We start from the raw sequence: 7,500 nt of genomic DNA on the forward strand, positions 1-7,500 counted from the left end.
TTAAATGTATTCTATGGTCAGACACCGGTGTGTGCACACAGGGCATTTCTCACTTCTCTCTATAAGTAAACTTCCCATTTTCATCCTCTTCCATCCCCGACTTTAACGCTCTCTTCTATGCTATAATGGAGACTTTGCAATTTTAGCAAGTGGAGAGAAATTGGAGAACTACTTTCGACTCCACACTTCTTCTTCACTTACTTCTTTTCTCAATATACTGGGCTTAGAAAATGGTATCAAGCCATCCTTATCATCAGTAGGACACGGAAAGAGGCACTAAGTCTCCTAACCAAGTTCAACCACACTCTGCAACTTAACCATTGCACTACAAATTAGGCAATGGGGGCATCAGCAAAGGCAGCCAGTGTGCCGATCCTTTATACATTTTGTGTAGTACTTTTCTTACTCGGAGGCAAAATCAGCACTTTAACTGCCCAAATCATACAGATTTTACACATGTACCACTCTATGCACACATAGGCACACACCTTGCAGTTCTTCTACACACACTTAAGCTAAAAACCCATTCTGTCACGTCAAAATTCTGCAAACCTATTACATATTCAGTGCGTCGGCATAGAAGCACTTTTTAATGCCACTAAAATGCACAAGTAGTTAGACTGAAGATGCAACCTGAATGAGTTTACAGTATGTACTCCACTTTATTAATGATTAGTACTGAGAAAGTGAGGACTACAAGAGTATTGGAAAAGACATTTTCCACTCTGAATGTAAAGCAGATTGTGTGACCATTGGCCAAAAACGACCACGAAGGGACTCGAACCCTTAATCTTCTGATCCGAAGTCAGACGCCTTATCCATTAGGCCACGCGGTCATCCGTCCACCTGAGATGATTTTTATCATGTAGGTGGTATGCATGGATTGAGAACATATTATTGAAAGGTATTCAGGTTTACATCCCATAGTGTTCTTTCAGCTCTTTTCGCTGGAAGCACTTTTTTGGAATCTATATATTGAGAATTTTATGAGTACGATATGCTTTTGTTTTCCTTTTTGCATACAAACCTCTTTCCTCATGAGATTAAAGCTCATTTGTATGCTCTACATAGCTCTGGACGTTTCCAGACGTGGAGTGAAACTGTTTTGAAAGTAGTACAAATTGCTCCTTCCTGCATATGCTAATTTTTCACACTCACATAGGTTGTATAAGTTTTATGAATCCTGGCTTGACCTATTCAAGTAGCTGAAAGCCTGTCACCACCTCTAGAAACAAGATTCACACCAATCCAATTCAAATCATTTGTCCAAAGGAATATGTTCTGGCCGGTCGAAAATGCATCTCACAAAAATAGGCATTTAAAAATATACTTTGCAGTTTCAGAACACTAACATGACTGTGAAGTGTACCTAAGTAAAATGGGACCGTTTCAAAGTACCTAATCCCTCATAAACTTCTGAGAGGAAGCATGTAATAAATCTACCTAATTTTCTGGAAACGAAAGAGGGAGGATTTTTGTTATCACCTCAGATGGGACTCAAACCCACAATTCCTGGCTTAGGAGGTCAGTGCCTTATCCATTAGGCCACTGAGGCACACATGCATAGCTCTTTTCTAGAGGCATTATTTAAATGTATTCTATGGTCAGACACCGGTGTGTGCACACAGGGCATTTCTCACTTCTCACTATAAGTAAACTTCCCATTTTCATCCTCTTCCATCCCCGACTTTAACGCTCTCTTCTATGCTATAATGGAGACTTTGCAATTTTAGCAAGTGGAGAGAAATTGGAGAACCACTTTCGACTCCACACTTCTTCTTCACTTACTTCTTTTCTCAATATACTGGGCTTAGAAAATGGTATCAAGCCATCCTTATCATCAGTAGGACGCGGAAAGAGGCACCAAGTCTCCTAACCAAGTTCAACCACACTCTGCAACTTAACCATTGCACTACAAATTAGGCAATGGGGGCATCAGCAAAGGCAGCCAATGTGCCGATCCTTTATACATTTTGTGTAGTACTTTTCTTACTCGGAGGCAAAATCAGCACTTTAACTGCCCAAATCATATAGATTTTACACATGTAGCACTCTATGCACACATAGGCACACACCTTGCAGTTCTTCTACACACACTTAAGCTAAAAACCCATTCTGTCACGTCAAAATTCTGCAAACCTATTACATATTCAGTGTGTCGGCATAGAAGCACTTTTTAATGCCACTAAAATGCACAAGTAGTTAGACTGAAGATGCAACCTGAATGAGTTTACAGTATGTACTCCACTTTATTAATGATTAGTAATGAGAAAGTGAGGACTACAAGAGTATTGGAAAAGACTCTTTCCACTCTGAATGTAACGCAGATTGTGTGACCATTGGCCAAAAACAACCATGAAGGGACTCGAACCCTCAATATTCTGATCCGAAGTCAGACACCTTATCCATTAGGCCACGCGGTCATCCGTTCACCTGAGATGATTTTTATCATGTAGGTGGTATGCATGGATGGAGAACATTTTATTGAAAGGTATTCAGGTTTACATCCCATAGTGTTCTTTCAGCTCTTTTCGCTGGAAGCACTTTTTTGGAATCTATATATTGAGAATTTTATTAGTACGATATGCTTTTGTTTTCCTTTTTGCATACAAACCTCTTTCCTCATGAGTTTAAAGCTCATTTGTATGCTCTACATAGCTCTGGACGTTTCCAGACGTTGAGTGAATCTGTTTTGAAAATAGTACAAATTGCTCCTTCCTGCATATGCTAATTTTTCACACTCACATAGGTTGTATAAGTTTTATGAATCCTGGCTTGACCTGTTCAAGTAGCTGAAAGCCTGTCACCACCTCTAGAAACAAGATTCACACCAATCCAATTCAAATCATTTTTTCCAAAGGAATATGTTCTGGCCGGTCGAAAATGCATCTCACAAAAATAGGCATTTAAAAATATACTTTGCAGTTTCAGAACAATAACATGACTGTGAAGTGTATACAAGTAAAATGGGACCATTACAAAGTACCTAATCCCTCATAAACTTCTGAGTGGAAGCATGTAATAAATCTACCTAATTTTCTGGAAAAGAAAGAGGGAGGATTTTTGTTATCACCTCAAATGGGACTCGAACCCACAATCCCTGGCTTAGGAGGTCAGTGCCTTATCCATTAGGCCACTGAGGCACACGTGCATAGCTCTTTTCTAGAGGCATTATTTAAATGTATTCTATGGTCAGACACCGGTGTGTGCACACAGGGCATTTCTCACTTCTCTCTATAAGTAAACTTCCCATTTTCATCCTCTTCCATCCCCGACTTTAACGCTCTCTTCTATGCTATAATGGAGACTTTGCAATTTTAGCAAGTGGAGAGAAATTGGAGAACCACTTTCGACTCCACACTTCTTCTTCACTTACTTCTTTTCTCAATATACTGGGCTTAGAAAATGGTATCAAGCCATCCTTATCATCAGCAGGACACGGAAAGAGGCACCAAGTCTCCTAACCAAGTTCAACCACACTCTGCAACTTAACCATTGCACTACAAATTAGGCAACGGGGGCATCAGCAAAGGCAGCCAATGTGCCGATCCTTTATACATTTTGTGTAGTACTTTTCTTACTCTAAGGCAAAATCAGCACTTTAACTGCCCAAATCATACAGATTTTACACATGTAGCACTCTATGCACACATAGGCACACACCTTGCAGTTCTTCTACACACATTTAAGCTAAAAACCCATTGTGTCACGTCAAAATTCTGCAAACCTATTACATATTCAGTGCGTCGTCATAGAAGCACTTTTTAATGCCACTAAAATGCACAAGTAGTTAGACTGAAGATGCAACCTGAATGAGTTTACAGTATGTACGCCACTTTATTAATGATTAGTAATGAGAAAGTGAGGACTACAAGAGTATTGGAAAATACTTTTTCCACTCTGAATGTAAAGCAGATTGTGTGACCATTGGCCGAAAACGACCATGAAGGGACTCGAACCCTCAATCTTCTGATCCGAAGTAAGACGCCTTATCCATTAGGCCACGCGGTCATCCGTTCACCTGAGATGATTTTTAACATGTAGGTGGTATGCATGGATGGAGAACATATTATTGAAAGGTATTCAGGTTTACATCCCATAGTGTTCTTTCAGCTCTTTTCGCTGGAAGCACTTTATTGGAATCTATATATTGAGAATTTTATGAGTACGATATGCTTTTGTTTTCCTTTTTGCATGCAAACCTCTTTCCTCATGAGTTTAAAGCTCATTTGTATGCTCTACATAGCTCTGGACGTTTCCAGACGTGGAGTGAAACTGTTTTGAAAGTAGTACAAATTGCTCCTTCCTGCATATGCTAATTTTTCACACTCATATAGGTTGTATAAGTTTTATGAATCCTGGCTTGACCTATTCAAGTAGCTGAAAGCCTGTCACCACCTCTAGAAACAAGATTCACACCAATCCAATTCAAATCATTTTTTCCAAAGGAATATGTTCTGGCCGGTCGAAAATGCATCTCACAAAAATAGGCATTTAAAAATCTACTTTGCAGTTTCAGAATACTAACATGACTGTGAAGTGTACACAAGTAAAATGGGACCGTTTCAAAGTACCTAATCCCTCATAAACTTCTGAGAGGAAGCATGTAATATATCTACCTAATTTTCTGGAAAAGAAAGAGGGAGGATTTTTGTTATCACCTCAGATGGGACTCAAACCCACAATCCCTGGCTTAGGAGGTCAGTGCGTTTTCCATTAGGCCACAGAGACACACATGCATAGCTCTTTTCTAGAGGCATTATTTAAATGTATTCTATGGTCAGACACCGGTGTGTGCACACAGGGCATTTCTCACTTCTCTCTATAAGTACACTTCCCATTTTCATCCTCTTCCATCCCCGACTTTAACGCTCTCTTCTATGCTATAATGGAGACTTTGCAATTTTAGCAAGTGGAGAGAAATTGGAGAACCACTTTCGACTCCACACTTCTTCTTCACTTACTTCTTTTCTCAATATACTGGGCTTAGAAAATGGTATCAAGCCATCCTTATCATCAGCAGGACACGGAAAGAGGCACCAAGTCTCCTAACCAAGTTCAACCACACTCTGCAACTTAACCATTGCACTACAAATTAGGCAACGGGGGCATCAGCAAAGGCAGCCAATGTGCCGATCCTTTATACATTTTGTGTAGTACTTTTCTTACTCTAAGGCAAAATCAGCACTTTAATTGCCCAAATCATACAGATTTTACACATGTACCACTCTATGCACACATAGGCACACACCTTGCAGTTCTTCTACACACACTTAAGCTAAAAACCCATTCTGTCACGTCAAAATTCTGCAAACCTATTACATATTCAGTGCGTCGGCATAGAAGCACTTTTTAATGCCACTAAAATGCACAAGTAGTTAGACTGAAGATGCAACCTGAATGAGTTTACAGTATGTACTCCACTTTATTAATGATTAGTAATGAGAAAGTGAGGACTACAAGAGTATTGGAAAATACTTTTTCCACTCTGAATGTAAAGCAGATTGTGTGATCATTGGCCAAAAATGACCACGAAGGGACTCGAACCCTCAATCTTCTGATCCGAAGTCAGACGCCTTATCCATTTGGCCACGCGGTCATCCGTTCACCTGAGATGATTTTTATCATGTAGGTGGTATGCATGGATGGAGAACATATTATTGAAAGGTATTCAGGTTTACATCCCATAGTGTTCTTTCAGCTCTTTTCGCTGGAAGCACTTTTTTGAAATCTATATATTGAGAATTTTATGAGTACGATATGCTTTTGTTTTCCTTTTTGCATACAAACCTCTTTCCTCATGAGTTTAAAGCTCATTTGTATGCTCTACATAGCTCTGGACGTTTCCAGACGTGGAGTGAAACTGTTTTGAAAGTAGTACAAATTGCTCCTTCCTGCATATGCTAATTTTTCACACTCACATAGGTTGTATAAGTTTTATGAATCCTGGCTTGACCTGTTCAAGTAGCTGAAAGCCTGTCACCACCTCTAGAAACAAGATTCACACCAATCCAATTCAAATCATTTTTTCCAAAGGAATATGTTCTGGCCGGTCGAAAATGCATCTCACAAAAATAGGCATTTAAAAATATACTTTGCAGTTTCAGAACAATAACATGACTGTGAAGTGTATACAAGTAAAATGGGACCATTACAAAGTACCTAATCCCTCATAAACTTCTGAGTGGAAGCATGTAATAAATCTACCTAATTTTCTGGAAAAGAAAGAGGGAGGATTTTTGTTATCACCTCAAATGGGACTCGAACCCACAATCCCTGGCTTAGGAGGTCAGTGCCTTATCCATTAGGCCACTGAGGCACACGTGCATAGCTCTTTTCTAGAGGCATTATTTAAATGTATTCTATGGTCAGACACCGGTGTGTGCACACAGGGCATTTCTCACTTCTCTCTATAAGTAAACTTCCCATTTTCATCCTCTTCCATCCCCGACTTTAACGCTCTCTTCTATGCTATAATGGAGACTTTGCAATTTTAGCAAGTGGAGAGAAATTGGAGAACCACTTTCGACTCCACACTTCTTCTTCACTTACTTCTTTTCTCAATATACTGGGCTTAGAAAATGGTATCAAGCCATCCTTATCATCAGCAGGACACGGAAAGAGGCACCAAGTCTCCTAACCAAGTTCAACCACACTCTGCAACTTAACCATTGCACTACAAATTAGGCAACGGGGGCATCAGCAAAGGCAGCCAATGTGCCGATCCTTTATACATTTTGTGTAGTACTTTTCTTACTCTAAGGCAAAATCAGCACTTTAACTGCCCAAATCATACAGATTTTACACATGTAGCACTCTATGCACACATAGGCACACACCTTGCAGTTCTTCTACACACATTTAAGCTAAAAACCCATTGTGTCACGTCAAAATTCTGCAAACCTATTACATATTCAGTGCGTCGTCATAGAAGCACTTTTTAATGCCACTAAAATGCACAAGTAGTTAGACTGAAGATGCAACCTGAATGAGTTTACAGTATGTACGCCACTTTATTAATGATTAGTAATGAGAAAGTGAGGACTACAAGAGTATTGGAAAATACTTTTTCCACTCTGAATGTAAAGCAGATTGTGTGACCATTGGCCGAAAACGACCATGAAGGGACTCGAACCCTCAATCTTCTGATCCGAAGTAAGACGCCTTATCCATTAGGCCACGCGGTCATCCGTTCACCTGAGATGATTTTTAACATGTAGGTGGTATGCATGGATGGAGAACATATTATTGAAAGGTATTCAGGTTTACATCCCATAGTGTTCTTTCAGCTCTTTTCGCTGGAAGCACTTTATTGGAATCTATATATTGAGAATTTTATGAGTACGATATGCTTTTGTTTTCCTTTTTGCATGCAAACCTCTTTCCTCATGAGTTTAAAGCTCATTTGTATGCTCTACATAGCTCTGGACGTTTCCAGACGTGGAGTGAAACTGTTTTGAAAGTAGTACAAATTGCTCCTTCCTGCATATGCTAATTTTT

General features: G+C 39.6%; 2 non-coding genes across 2 annotated transcripts; both read right to left on the reverse strand.

Annotated features, from left to right (window-relative positions):
* Positions 1–763: 763 nt before the first annotated feature.
* Positions 764–836, reverse strand: TRNAR-UCG (transfer RNA arginine (anticodon UCG)). Its single transcript has one exon. It is a non-coding gene; the product is annotated as a tRNA-Arg (tRNA).
* Positions 837–5,526: 4,690 nt separating this feature from the next.
* On the reverse strand, positions 5,527–5,599 carry TRNAR-UCG (transfer RNA arginine (anticodon UCG)). Its single transcript has one exon. It is a non-coding gene; the product is annotated as a tRNA-Arg (tRNA).
* Positions 5,600–7,500: the final 1,901 nt, after the last annotated feature.

This window comes from Triturus cristatus, chromosome 4_1, assembly GCF_964204655.1.
Source record: "Triturus cristatus chromosome 4_1, aTriCri1.1, whole genome shotgun sequence".
Taxonomy (NCBI): Eukaryota; Metazoa; Chordata; class Amphibia; order Caudata; family Salamandridae; genus Triturus; species Triturus cristatus.